The following is a 15,319-nucleotide window of genomic DNA, read 5'->3' on the forward strand; positions in this document are numbered from 1 at the left end:
CCGCCTTCCCTGGGCCACGTGACGGCAGGGCGGCCCTTCCCGCGCTTCCAGGCGCCTGCTGGCGGCGGGTCCGCGCGCACCGGAACGCCGCAGTCGGCGGCGACCGACGCGGCGGATCGTCAGCGCGCGAGGCGCGGCTTCGCGCCTCGCGGGGGCGGGGGCGGGGCCTCGGCCTCGGCCTCCTGGCGCCGGTAGTTTTTCCAGTCAGGGCAGTGCCCGGCCGCTGGACGGGATGAGCGGGTTGTCCTTCGCCGGCCTGCCAAGCGCCGGGCCCGTTTTGCTCGTAAAATAAAGTAGGAAAACGATGTTGAACTCTGTAAAGGGCTTTACCTGACTGGGAGAGTGGTAAAATCACGTCAAAAGCCTGAGCGTGGACGAGGATCAGCTCCTGTCCTCGTCTGGGGCAGTATCGACTTGCAGAGTCTGTTCCTGTCTGCGGTTGGTCTCCCGTAGGAAGTCACAGCTGAAAACGCAGCGGTGAAAAGGTGGAAATCATTGTAGTCTGTTCTACCTTTTACCCTTCTTTTTCTGTGATGCCAGAAGACCAGAAAATGCAGAAGCATTAAATATTTATGTAGGCCTCACAACCCATCCTGGGCGAGAAACATTCTACTGGTACTACATGAAAATGTAGTTAACCCCTCATTTCTCCTCTGTTAGTACTTACAGCAATGTATTTTGCTCCACCAAAAAATGAACGACACATGAATCCTTTTCAATGACGCATTAATCTATCTGTAATTTAGAAAAGTAACTAAATGATTGGAAAACCTGTGAAATAAAAATGTTTCAATAAAAATATTGTTTTCTCCAGCAGACACCCCCGTATCAAAGGAATAGTTCTGGACAATACATAGTGCGTAAAAGAGGTGAGCACAAGACTGCCTGTTATAGCAGCATTTTTCTCCCATTTCTACCACAGGCTAAATGACTTTCTATCCATAACGGAAACACTTTTAAAAGAATCTTCAACAACTTGATGGAAGCTCTCTATGTAATGAATATATATTATTCATCTGTATTGCAATTCTGCAGCTAATAAAGAGGGTCATTTATGAGTTTTTTTTTATCATACTTTTAACTAATGTCCTTTCAGCCTGGCCTCAGGTACCGTGTCTGGATATTCAGCACAATATTGGCAATGTTGCTCTTGGCAAGAGGCTTTATATTGTCACGGTGGCATACCTCCCACTGCCCAGCAGGAGGAGGCAGAATATAAGAGAAAATAGTGCCTTAATACAATGACTATCATTTTTGTTTCTGTGGTTTATTCTTAAAATACATCTCCCTCATTCCTATTGTTTCCTGCAGGGAAAAAAAAATCTTATATAAAAATATAATGCACTGCTAAGGAAAAACAGTACATTAAATAGATTTTAGTATGTTTCAGTAACAATGTCTTTACTACAGTCCCCATATATACATGTCGTAACTGCATATTTTCCTTACCACAGCATGTCATATATTGGTAGTATATCTCTCACAGGAGCTTACAGCATCATTACTCTGATTCCTGCTTGACATTTGCAGCGTGATTTTTCTCCTCTTATTTTCTGTCCCTCTTCTGGAATTGGCTGTAAACTTGGGGAGGGGGGGTGTTTTTGTTTTGTTTTTGGTTTTTTAAGTGCTTCAAAGAAATAAAACAGTACCAGCTCCTCAGAGCCATTTTTCATCGGGGATGGGGACTGAGGGACTGAAGAAAGATACAATAAGCATTAAGGAATCATGGATGGCATGGCAAGAAGCATTATTTCCAGTAGGTGGTTCTCCACTACTGTTGTAAAATAATTCTCAGGATTTCGGAATGACTGTGAGCCAAAGCTAATATGGCTTAAAGAATGTCTTGTTAATGAAAAAAAACCAAAACCAACTTTGCCTATATCAATGCTAATGAGCCTCTAGATTGACAGTAACTAATTCCTCCTACAAAGATCTCTGTTATAAGTGCTTCCATCAGCAGACATGCTAATGAATTCACCCTCACAGAAACTGAATGGATTATCTTCGAGATAGCCCAATTTAATTAGGATTGAAAGCTATGTCAGAGACATGTGATGATTTTTTTCCTTGCACACCTGCTGGCTTTATCTTGTTAATTTTACTTTATTCTTCCAGAGTGAAAGGAAAGCAAGCAAACAAAATACAGCACATAAGGACTAGAGACAAAAAGAACAGAAGGATTAAAGTTTTACTGAGACAGAGGGGATGTGAGGAGTAGTTGCGGACAGAGATTTTTAAAGGCCCTGAAACAAAGGCAGTAATTAATAGGGCATTCGGTTCAAATAGTAATTGTCTGCTTTTCTGCTGATTTTGTGACAAAGAGGTTTTTGCTGCAAAAATTAAACTGGCCAAAAATGATTAGTCTACCATAATATGGCTACACAGTGACTATCAGGCTACTATACTAAAGGTAGTTTTTCTTTCTTTGCATAACTTTAGATTGGGCAGATCTCTTAAGCCATTAACAAAGAGTTTTAAGTTGATTTATACAGGAAGATAAAGTGTCCACTTATCCCTATGGGGTCTGATAATAAATTAAGAAGGTGTAGGGCAGAGGCACAGTCACTTAAGACCCCATAGCCAAGTGTTAAGCTGGTCAAGGATTAGCCAATTCACTACCAGTGAAGAAGAAAGCAATTTTTGATGATCCACTCAAGCATAATAGCCATCGGAAGCAATAAAGGAAAGAGGAGAGTAACTGGGAGCTAGGTATTAGCTAACCTGGTCAGACCCCAGAAAAGCACCTGAGTCTCAGCTGAAGAATGGACAGGATCCTTGTTGTAAATCTTCCCCACATCCGCAGGGGTGGGGAAAGTAATCCTCTTGATACTGGTATTATCTCATCAGTCTGTAATATTTGCTCTTACATGCACTCGAGGTATTACATTCTAGTAAAATATTAGTGACTGGTATCAAACCTAGTGCTAAAAAGTGATGGGGTCGAGCCACGAGGCATAACCAGTTTTGGTTTATTAAGCATGCTTACTTCACACAACCAAAACATATCAGGAGCACCACTGTTGCCTTGCCTAGAAGCCCTAGGACCACATTTCTCTCATTGTCCCCTTTGAAGTCAGGCTCTGTGAAAGCCAGTTTTGAAAACCATTTCATAAGAGGTCTCTATAGCACAGAAGTTAGCAAGGTCATAAGGACTATTTCACTCTAAGAAATTAAGATGCACTTTCACAACCAATCTACAAATACAGCGCTTAATCTGGATGTCCCTCTAACATTATATTTGATACGCTGTACTCTTAGTTACGTAGTCTTGTCTATTTCATTTTTTTCTATTTCCAGTCCAGTAACATCTTCAGTTTATTCCTTGGCTAACAAAAGCAATCTAAGAAGAAACAAAATACTTCTGTTGTTCTGAAACGACAGATTTGACTTAAATAAGCATATCTGCAGATTCCTCAGAAAAGTGAGTAGGAACAACCTTTAATTCATAATATATTGGAGAGTCATTGTATATCATGATATTGCCTAGCCAATTCTACATTATTTAGGTTTCTGAAGTCACAACTTACATATGTGCTACATTGAAACAAACAAACAAAAAAAAAGTAAGCAGGAGAAAGATAAAATGATTACTTGGCTTAGAAATTCCACATTAATTTCTCCCTCTGAACTGAATCAAAGGACGAGAATATGAAAGAAATAAGCAACACCACCACGTGTTATAAAGAAATGTTCAGAACCAAGAATTCTCATGACTCTCTGCCTAGCCCCAGATTTTTTTTTCCATTTTGCAATTAAAGAAATAATTTTACATTTTTTATTTTCCTTCATTCTGAGTGTACAGAATGAAAGATACCGTACAACTATTTGAGAGTTCATTCTAAGAGGAAAAGTTGTAGATACTTTCCAATTTTTCTTTTGTAATTGGAAACTAAAATGTATCTGATAGCAATCATTCCTGCATATTCATAAATGAGTGCTTTCTCTACACCGTATGGCTTCAGTTCTGTTAAAAGCATATCAGCATTAGAAGAGTTAGCATATAAAAGCTACAGTGAATTCTTCAAAGCCACCTAATTTTTATTTTCATATATGTTCATATTTCTTCAAATGGAAAAAAATCAGTTGAAGTTGTAGCTCATTTTATAGCCCCTATGCAGTTTGATAGTGAACATCTGATCCAGAAAAATTAAAAATTCCTAATAATTACATGACTTTACGTTCATAATCTAGTATTTGTTGACTTTTAATAAAAAAGCTATTATAAGGAGTTCCACTGTAGCTACCCAGAGTTGATTAATTTTGTGATAAACTGCATTTCATCCTCTGGCAATAATGTTTTGAAATAGGTATTTGCTTTTCTGGTACAGGTTTTGCAAATATAGAAATATTGAGTAAAGTATGATGGCCTGGCATATCTAATGACTATAAATATATGTATATATGTGTGTGTGTGCGCAAGGATTTAGAGTAACTTTGAAGTGTTTTAAATAACTTTGTAATCTATATCTTTCTGTCACATTTCTAATAAAATTGCATTTGTGGTTCCTTTTTTTTTTTTTCCCCCTGATGATAAGAGGGGTAATAGAGATTCAGTGCTAAGTGTTTCCAGTTATACTGCTGATTAGGGTTGGTACAGATAGATAACAACACTAAATTGATAAATACTGAAGAAGAGATATTAGTTGGTGCACTTTTCCAAAGAGATCACATACTTTTCACAAAGTAGAATATAGGAGAAGGATGTATTTGGAGAGAAAAAAAGGAAAACTGGGGCCAGCAGGAAGCTTCATGGGTAAAGGAGGCAGTCAGGGTATGTAAGCTGTTTTTGTAAGTAAGGCAGAAGGTTATGGACTATGTTCTCTTCCTGGGTCTCACATGAAGATCTTGAACAAGTCACTTGTCTGCCATATACGTTTCCTCACAACACAGCTTAATGCATGTTTTTATGATCTTGGGGTTAATGAACAGAAGACAAACACCAGCAATGGAACTTACTGTGATAATTTTTTTAAAAATTACTCTAGGCCTTCACCAAATCCAGCATTTTTCTATATTCTGCAAAGAGATCTGTACAGATCTAGATGTTTGTTAGATCTTTAACTTCTGTGGTGTGTTCATCTATGCTAGTAATACTGTCTTTGCTATCGTCTATTGAAAAAGATGGGAGGGACTGCTCGTTTTATATTTCTAATAAGAATTGGTGGGTGTTGCCCTATTTGGAGTGTGATGAAATAATGTCTAAATATGTTGAATTTGCTGATTTTCTAATCCATGATAATGAAGGTGTGTTGCTGATTTCTGTACCGTGTATCTGAAATGACAGCCTACGAAATGACTGAAATGACTAAATTATGCACCTGTTTCTTAGAACATTACACAAGAACGAGGTGAAATATTTAAAAACTGCATTTTATTGTTGCATATTATATCCATACACCAAAAAATAAAGTGCATTCATTCTGTCATTTCAGAATAAGCAGGAAGTTCTTTTCTGCTTATCTCTTGGCCTTATCAGGGAATTACATTTATTGTCTTAACATTTCAGATTCATCATGTGATTATGCAAGTTTTAGAGATATGTTATTCATATGCTTCAGCTTGCAGTCATAGGCTCTGGTCACTCTGTGCAATGTATTTATATAGTAGGTGAAATCTTCATAAGTTTATAGGTGGACTTCTGTATTTTTGCCATAATTTGTTTCTACCACTGCTTTTGTTAGGATTGTGGCAAGAATTTTGAAGACAGCATGTTAAAAGAATCAAGAGCTTTAAAATACTCTGATGTTTCTTATTTGCCCAAAAGTAAGCAAAGTATTGGCTTGTAGCACTCTAACTCATCTGATGTTGAAAAAGTAAAATATTATTAATAAATTGTATGAGAGAGATGGCTAACTGTCACACATAAGCAAGTGCATGATATTCCTTAAAGAAATAGGCAAGTACAACAATAAAGGCCACTGTCTGCTTCGAAGACTTAAGTCTGTGGTGGAACAGGTACACTAAGGTAGCATGCCTGAAGACTACTGCAGTGACACTGAATATTACCTCATGGAACTATGCATGTCAGTGGAATGAAAGAAGCAGAAAACAGAAATATAGGAAGAAGGCAACAATGTCCTAGAGAGAGACAAAAAATCAGTAACCCTGAGAAAAAGGTGGTACTAAGTAAGTGGAGAATTGGAACAGTGAACAAGGATGCAGCTTCCTTTTGTTGATTTCTGTTGTGTTCAGTACAACAGGACTTCTTCATATGCTTCCTTGTGAATAACCAGAATTACATCAAGGACTTTCATCATCAACATCTCATGAACTTTAGGGATATGTACTGCCAAGGGCATGTAATTTTAATTTGATCTTGTTTTGTAGCTATTTCAATACTTCGGAGCAAGCTTCTTTTTGTATATAAATGAAAGAGTCCATGAAAGACAGTTGCTGTCATATGACTAAGTAGGACTCATGTTAAACTGGTATAGATTATTCCAAAGGAATCTGGAAATGCCAAATTGCTTTAGTAAAAAGAAACCTTGAGAATCTATTAATGCAGAAGTATGACATACTCTTTTTTTTTAATGTGTCTCCAAATAAACATAAAATATTAACAGCTAATAACTATATTTAACTTTGAAAAGCTTGGTGGATATACATTTTTACAGCAGTCCAAACTGTTGACTAAATCCAGTGTAGCTTTTTGATCATTTTATTCTCTTGAATATGTGGGCCACCTCTTATGTAAATATAGTTAAAATGAACTATTGAACACTCTGAAAGTAACTCCACTCAAGCAGATAGAATTGTACTCGCTTTCATCAGTAGCCTGCCGTGGAATGTTGGAAGCCATTTAACATGTCAGTCAGCTATGCAAACACCCACAGCATTATGTGTGTGAAACTCTTACGCAATGCTTTTATTTGTGGAACACACTTACAATGGGAAGATATAATAGTATTCTGGTAACTGGCACATTGCCTATTATGATAACTAACCAGATTTTCTTGTAAAGATACCATGCAATTCATAAGTCAGTCTATAAAAAAAAATATACACTTACTTTCAGAAAGGAGGCTACCTTTAAAAACATGGACGTACAGAGATTTTTAGTCATAAAGCTGAGTTTGACTTATCTTTGATTTCAGTTCAGTTCTGTTTCAATAACAAAATATTATTATGAAGTAACACATTGCTACTACTTTATATGTTAAAAAAATTTAAAAAAACCCAAAGTTAAATTTACTCAGACATCATAATTTTGATGGAGTTAGTCAGGTTGAGGGTTTTTTGGGGGGAGGGGGTGTTTTGTTTGGGTTTTTTTCCCCTCAGAAAAAAGCCTAGTGTCTAAGTTATGAAACCAAGCAGCATATTCCATTTAAAAATATTTTCAATTTATTATTGTTACTGTTTATCATATGTGAAAGACCATTTAATTATCATCTTGTTGGATGTACAATGCTGAATGTACATTTTCAAATAAGTGATTTCAGCCAATTCTAGAATTAAGTCCATTACATGTTTTCTATTTTAGCCTTAGCATTACGTGAACTAAAACAATGCAGAGAAAAGCATAAACAAATTAATTCGTAACAGATGGAATGAAAGTACATTTTGACAAACACCGAGTTATGATGTTGTTGTACAATCTTTGTCCCTTCCATATTCCTACGTGGCAGCTGAAGGTGATTTAAAACTTTCCTGGATAAAAATCATACACATGAGAAAAAGAAAAGCATTACATTTCATAAAGGGTGCTTAACACCTCCGTTACAGCTTATAAGGAAAAAAAAAGTGGTTCCTTGTACTATGAAAGCTTCTTCTGTGCTTGCAACTTCTTTTGAGTCTGCATGATAAAAGGATGATATTATGAACACATTACCTTGTGTTTGCCAATTCTTGAATCATAGAATTGTTTGGATTGGAAGTGACCTTAAAGATCATCTAGTTCCAACCCCCCTGCCATGGGCAGGGACACCTTCCACTAGACCGGGTTGCTCAAAGCCCCATCCAACCTGGCCTGGAACACTTCCAGGGATGGGGCATCCACAACTTCTCTGGGCAACCTGTTCCAGTGCCTCACCACCCTCACAGTAAAGAAGTTTTTCCTAATATCTAATCTAAATCTACCTTCTTTCAGCTTAAAACCATTACCCCTTGTCCTATCACTACACTCCCTGATAAAGAGTCCCTCCTCATCTTTCCTGTTGACCCCCTTTAAGTACTGGAAGGCCGCTATAAGGTCTCCCCAGAGCCTGCTCTTCTCTAGGCTAAACAACCCCAACTCTCTCAGCCTGTCCTCATAGGAGAGGTGCTCCAGCCCCCTGATCATATTCATGGCCCTACTCTGCCCCCGCCCCCCCCCCCAACAGGTCCATGTCTTTCCTTTGCTGGGGGCCCCAGAGCTGGATGCAGTACTCCAGGTGGGGTCTCACAAGAGCCAAGTAGAGGGGGAGAATCACCTCCCTTGACCTGCTGGTTACACTTCTTTTGATGCAGCCCAGGATACAGTTGACCTTCTGGGCTGCGAGCGCATCTTGCTGGCTCATACTCAGTTTTTCATCCATGTCCTTCTCCACAGGGCTGCTCACAATCCACTCATCACCCAGCCTGTATCCATGTTTGGGATTGCCCAAAGCTGTTAAACTTCTGTCAGACAAAATACCTGGGGAGGTATTCAGCTGAAAGTGCTAATACAATGGAAACAAAGATGACCGATTTCTTGTGCTAGCTATTTTAAACATCCACAAAAGATGTAAGATGGATTTAATACAACTGACTGTTTTTACCTTGCTTATAGGAAGTAATAAACATGTTGATTCAGTGTGGAAGTGAGGAACAGCATTTTATCCTTTATACATACTTTTGTCAAAAAACTGATAAAAGAATAGTTGATGATCCTTGCCATATTTTGCTTCATTTCTGTGCAAACTCTCCCAAGAGCAGCAAATCTGAGTAAGATTTGTTTGAACAGCTGGGTCTTTACTGGCCACATTAAGGTCTATGACATTTGCCAGTTTCCAGTATTGGAAGTATCCAACAGGTCTAAGACAGACCTTTCTCTCTTCTGTTTGTGCTTTTATGACTTCCATTTGTATACTCTTTGAGACTCTTCTATTTAGTATGTTTATTCATGCAAAATCATTCTGATGATGGGTAGCCTATAGACTTCTTGAATAATACAAATCTCTGACTTGATGCTGGATATAATTCTTATTTAACTGAACCACAGCCATACATTTTAGCCATCTAGTTTTTGTTTGAATACTTCAAGTGATGGAGAATCTACTTGTAACCCTCAATAAATTGTTTAAATGGTTAATAAATCTGAATTTAAAATGCCATGCCTTTTTTCCACTTTCTAAATTCACAGCCCACCCACTGAGTAACAATCAGTTGAGTTACACTATGAACAGGTATTTCCCTCCTTGCAAAAGTCATTAGCCATATAAAGATTCCAAGTAAAAATGACTTGCTGAATGATTTTTAAATTTTAAATGAGTCTTAGTGTAGGCTACTCATGAGAAATTTATTGCAATTATTAAATATTTGAAATTCAGAATATGAAGTTAATTAGTTGATGTAATGTAATTAGTAAAGAGAAGTACTTCCAGGTAAACAGATTCCAAATAATACACTAGAAATTATTTAGAGGAAGTGTACAACAAGTATTAGTCTTCAACAGGAAGTTGATGGTGTGAATATTTGTATTGTGGAATGTAAAACTCCTTTTACTGCTTTTGTTCAGTATGTCCTTAAGAGTTCACTTTTTCCAGCAGCATTCCTTTAAGCATACTCATTTGTGGAACTTTTTGAGAAGAGCCACCATAGAAGGAGGGCAAACACCCAAACTAAATTGCATTTTAAAACATTATTTGATGTATTCATCTGGCTCTAAAAAGCTTATAAAGAAAGTGATTTTGTCTAACCAAGTCACTGAGATCATGTGTTTCTCAGTGCCTTCCAATTAAAAATTACTGACTTAGATCAAACAAGATTCTTTTTCATTTTTTCTTGTTCCCTTTGGCTTTGTCTGTGCTATGTTTGTTACTTTCAGGTTTTTTTAGCAGATTTGTTTTTATTTTATCACCTTAACATGTAACTTCTATTCTGAATGATTATGTTTTATTTTTAAATCAGTTGAATTGGTTATGCTCTCTCTATACCTCTGAAGCCTAAGAGATTTAGGCTGCGATTCAGGAAATCACTGGAGTATATATATCTGAAAATGATGCTGAGAGCAATCTCCTGTTTCAGAGGAGTGAAAGGGAATGGATGATCCTTTGTTATTTTTGGTCTATTTTTATTTCAGAAGTGTTGTGTTAGGCAGAGAATTACTGTCTTCTTCTTATGTTGTAATTTAGTCTTGATAACTGCAACTTCTCAGTAACATTCCTGCCCAGTGACTCATAGCAGATGTAAGCCTCAACTCTACAGAATTTAATAGCAAAAACAATCGCAGCCTGGGAAGGGCTCTGGAATTCTTTGCATCAGCTTAAGAAGATTTAACAACTTTGAGTTCTATCCAGAGGGTAAAGGTAAACATTTTAGCTACCTGTGAGGGAAGAAGGAAGAATTTGGGCTAATTGCTATAGTTATGGTTTAAAAGTAATATGTTTTTGAAGGCCATAAAACTGGTGCAATGTTGCTAACGATGTATGACTGTTTTAGCAGGATCTAGCTATTTTGCTATTATATCTAGTTAATAAACCTCATATTCAAATCTGTAGTTTCTAAATTTATAATAATGTATGGCTCTATGAACAAGGCTGCTTTTTAAGCCTAAAAGTAGATCAAATCATGAATTATTGTCCATTTTTCAGATGAGGAAAATGGGGCAATTTTTGTAATACTACCTATTGAAAACAAAGCAAAACTTGTGCATGAGTTTAATCATTAAAACCGGTTTGAATTTTAAGAAAGCAAACAAAATTCTTTCAAGTCCTTGTCTGTCCTTTTGGCAGACTCTCACTTATTATTATTGTAATTATTAGCAATGCAATTCTTATTGACACTGTACAAACAGAAATAGGCTTCTGAATTCTATCTAGTTTGCTGTCTCCAGAATTCAAGAACAAGAAAACAGGCTGACAGTTCAAAGTTTTCATAGCACAGAGTTTCTCCAATGTCATTAAATCTATTTAGTAACTTGTTATAGAAAGACTTGGAAAAACATCAAATTTAGGGGAAATTTGAACATAGGATTGGTTGTCTGAGTAGCCTGTGAAGAAAGCCCAGGCACAGAGAAGGAAAAAAGTACCTTTCTAGAATTTTTATTCCGTAGCTTTGGAGAAATCTTTCTGCACAGCTGTGCGAGTGCACATTCCAGGTGTAATCTTTCAATAGTAAATGAGTAATCTCATATGGATAAAATTTCAAGGTTTCACAAAAGTTGCCCTTAAACTTCAATTTTATTAAAACAGTGATTCTTTTTTTTTTTTTCAGCTAACTGTTAAGGGCTTGTGCTTTTAACTTTATAATACTACACTAAGTTTCTCTCACTCTATCATGATGTGTGGTAATTAATCCACATATCTACTGTCTGATCTTAAGATTTTCCTGGAAAGGGACCTCCCCTGCACAAATTTGGGTTTTTGTTTTTGTTAAACCGACACAGGTGTTATCACAAAAGTCTTGAAAGTCTCTCAGCACTTACTAACTCTTTGGATTCACTAGCATCAACAACACAAAAATATTTGCTAAGTTATGCAATTGTTTTCATCTGAGACATGGATTAAGATCTGTAATTTTTTTTGCTTATTTTTTTTGAGTGAATGTTTTTATTGCATTGTGTGTGAATGTTTATCAGTGGTTGTATTTTCTCTCTAAATTTTAAATTATTTTACCCTCTACGTACATTTCTGGAGAATGCATTTTAAATAGTTATGTAACAACCAGGGTAAATATTTAAATGAGTGGAGAAATTAGTTTAAGAAACTGCCTTTCAAAGCAGTCTTTCTAGAGCAAGATTTTAAGCTTCCCTTGAACAAAACTTTAGCTTTACATATTACCAAAGAGCATGGATGTACATTTTCAGAGAACTGTTACTAATACAACCTTTTCTGAAACTTTTTGTAGAAATGTGGAAAACTAAGTAAACAATTATTCCAAGACTGAACCTGTTGATTCAGTTAGTGTATGCAAAGCGCTTTGAACATATATAGACCTTGACCCTATTTACGACTTTTCTTATCACTGTAGAGTTGACCACTCAGTGAATCTCATGTGACTGCAACTGTGGAATCAGATAAACTACAGGAGTTTATACCTGCTGAGAAACTGGCTCAAAGCTACAAGGTACTGCCCCTTCCAGGATCAGCACTGTTCCTTGTTTTCTACCTTGTCTGGGTCTCCCTGCTGGGCAGTAACAGAAGCAGAGAAACACCATTAGGTCAGCCATTTCCTTTCAGAGCTTGCATTTTCATGTCTCTTCCTAGTCTTCTTGACCTTTCTCATTTTGGGGGAGGGCAACAGCACAAAGATTTTTGTCCCCCTACCCCTTGTTCCTACTTCAGGTCCACTCTTCTTTTTCCTGTGTCCTCTCTGTTTCAATGTCTTCCCTGTTTCTGACTGACAGGTCTGGTAAATGGAGCTCTTTATACGCCTTTTAATTCTCTTACGACCACAGTGAGCTCATATTGCGAGTGACTACAGGATGAATAATCCATCTTGGGTTTACTGTCCAACTTCCTTTCTTAAAAATTAAACTCCTGGATTAAAATATCTTGAGCAATGTATTTAAATCATCACATTTAGAATTTTATTTATGAGACTATTCCTATATTTCAGTATGGCTTTTGAGCATATCTTAGTTCAGTGCTAAAGCTGATACATGCAAAGTTGTCTTCCAAGTGCAGCCCTTACGAAGTTCCCCACAACAGGAACATGCTTTAGAAAGAGGCGCCCTTTAAATAGAAAGGTAACTTCATCTGAAGATGACAAACCAACTGCACACACTCTATGCTCCACAGCTCTTTGTTCCTTTTGTGCAACTTGCTCATAGTAGCTCACACATGCTGTAAGGGACATGATCTGCCTTGATTGTGCCTGATGGTCGTCTAATTTTTTAATTTTTTTTTTACTAACATAAATTTCTCTAAACGGTATGCAATGTTTACTTGATAGGTTTTTTTTTAAAAATAAGAATACCGTAGTTGTAAAGCTGTGCAACCCTTTTAAGATTAATTGTGGTACTCAGGCATTCACAGTCACTGAAATCATGATAGAACAGTTATATTAATAGAATATTAAGACTAATGTGAGGGAGAACAGTGTGCTTTTATAATGAAAATAACAGAGAATGAAGCAGAACAGTTAAATATGAATCTTCTGGTGAAAAAAATATAGTCCCTTCTCTCTTGGAAAACATATTTAAGATATGCATGGAGTTGGGACAGCAGTTATCAGAGAGAGACCATTTGTAGGTTGGCCAGATAGTTAACGTACTCTTTGGTCACTCCTCTCACAGACAGTGTCATTGCAACAGATGGCAACAGCTGCTTTCAAAACAGTGGTGGCTGCAATAGCCATAATTACTACTGTTGTAAGGTGAAAGTACATGTTTTATCATGGCAGAAACCTCCAAAATCTAAATTAATAACAGAATTCAATGCTGGCAATTCTTGCAGATTCCCCCCTCCTTTTTTAAGCCCGAAATTCATAGGATTGACCACTTCAAACAGTAGCAGAACTTGTTGCATTGAATGATAAAGTTTCTAATTCAAATGATATAACATTTATTTGGTAAGAATTAATAACAACTTACAACTTAAAATTCAGAAATTTTATGGCATAGAAATAACTTAGCCTGAGATCTTCAGTTCACACTTTACTCAAGAAACATTTTATAGGTAATTTTTAATGGATTCCTTTGGAATCCCTAGAGATAGACACTAGCTTAATATAGTGCTTTGCAGCTTAATGGTTGAAGTTGCATGTGTCCAAGATGTTTAAAAAAAACCCAAAACTTTCTGAGCTGTCTGTAATACGAGTCAGTGGGTACAGAGTACCCTCAACACCTTGTGTCTGCATCAGTCCAGTGGAAGTGGTATAATGAGCTTTATACAGATATACTCAGGCCTTACAACTCTATGCTTTCAAATATGATGCTTTCAAACCAGCAAAATTCAGAACTAAGAATAAAAAAAGTTGCTTACTTAAATAAGATAACTGTAATTTTAAAAAGCATCCTAAGTATTTTGTAGGTAGGTGTTGAAAACCTGAAATTTGGCTGGGCTGTAATTTGTAGTCTTGCATGAGGTTTTCAGAGGTTGGCGAAAATAAAGTTAGACTCGTCCAATTTTACAAGAACTTAAAAACATACTTCACATAAGCACCTTGCTTATCTTGGTACAGTAAAAAGCAGAGTCTGCCAAAGTTCCACTGGTGTTCTATATTAATTCCTGTAGAAACATGAGTGGAAATTTCATAGAATCATAGAATCATTTATGTTGGAAAAGACCTTCAAGATCATCGAGTCCAACCATCAACCATGCCCACTAAACCATGTCCTGAAGTACCCTGTCCACTCGCTTTTTGAATACCTCCAGGCATGGTGACTCAACCACTTCCCTGGGCAGCCCATTCCAATGCCTGACAACCCTCTCAGTAAAAAATTTTTTCCTAATATCTAACCTAAATCTCCCTTGCTGCAACTTGAGGCCATTTTCTCTTGTCATATCTCCAGCCACCTGACAAAAGAGACCAGCACCCACCTTACTACAACCCCCCTTCAGGTAGTTGTAGAGAGCGACAAGGTCTCCCCTCGGCCTCCTCTTCTCCAGACTAAACAGCCCCAGTTCTCTCAGCTGCTCCTCATAGGACTTCTGCTCTAGACCCTTCACCAGCTCCGTTGCCCTTCTCTGGACACGCTCCAGCACCTCAATGTCTTTCCTGTAGTGAGGGGCCCAAAACTGAACACAGTACTCGAGGTGCAGCCTCACCAGTGCCGAGTACAGGGGAACAATCCATAAAGTTGGTGTTTCAATAAGCACGTGCTGACATTGAATCATTAATCTCTATTATAGGTCTCACGCTTTGTCTAACTACAAATGTTTTAACATGTAGTTAGCTGATTTAGTTTAATAAGTAGAAAAAGCAGAGTGGACACATATTTTCGTTTAAACAGCGTTAGCATATGCTAAATGAAAATATTTTAAGTTTAAAAAAAAAAAGAAACATTCCTCAGTTGATAGCTTGCAGCAGTTTACCTAATCAATTTAGAATTGCTTCATGTATAATCTATGTAAATATTTTAGTAATTGGAGGCCTTCATTTCTCATCTGTGAGCCGAAAAGCACACAGCTACCTTACAGAAAATTGTGAAGTTATATTGGCTAATGTTTGCAAGGCAGCAAGATACAATGATGATTGT

General features: G+C 37.2%; 1 protein-coding gene and 1 long non-coding RNA gene across 8 annotated transcripts in view; both read left to right on the top strand.

Moving 5' to 3' along the window:
* The first annotated feature begins 325 nt into the window (after positions 1–325).
* On the top strand, positions 326–3,397 carry LOC138685626 (uncharacterized). The gene is made up of 3 exons (XR_011324952.1): positions 326–485; positions 815–869; positions 3,298–3,397. It is a non-coding gene; the product is annotated as an uncharacterized lncRNA (long non-coding RNA).
* Positions 3,398–10,333: 6,936 nt separating this feature from the next.
* Positions 10,334–15,319, top strand: part of FGL1 (fibrinogen like 1) — a 29,961-nt gene continuing 24,975 nt past the window's right edge. For 2 of the 7 annotated variants that reach the window (XM_069789061.1, XM_069789115.1), the window contains exons 1-2: positions 10,335–10,484; positions 12,148–12,337. The gene's annotated coding sequence lies outside the window, so the exon portion shown is untranslated. Of the gene's footprint in view, positions 10,485–12,147; positions 12,338–15,319 lie in introns of all 7 variants that reach the window. The other 5 variants (XM_069789072.1, XM_069789081.1, XM_069789098.1 and 2 more) reach the window with 5 other exon arrangements.

This window comes from Haliaeetus albicilla, chromosome 1 (assembly GCF_947461875.1).
Source record: "Haliaeetus albicilla chromosome 1, bHalAlb1.1, whole genome shotgun sequence".
Taxonomy (NCBI): domain Eukaryota; kingdom Metazoa; phylum Chordata; class Aves; order Accipitriformes; family Accipitridae; genus Haliaeetus; species Haliaeetus albicilla.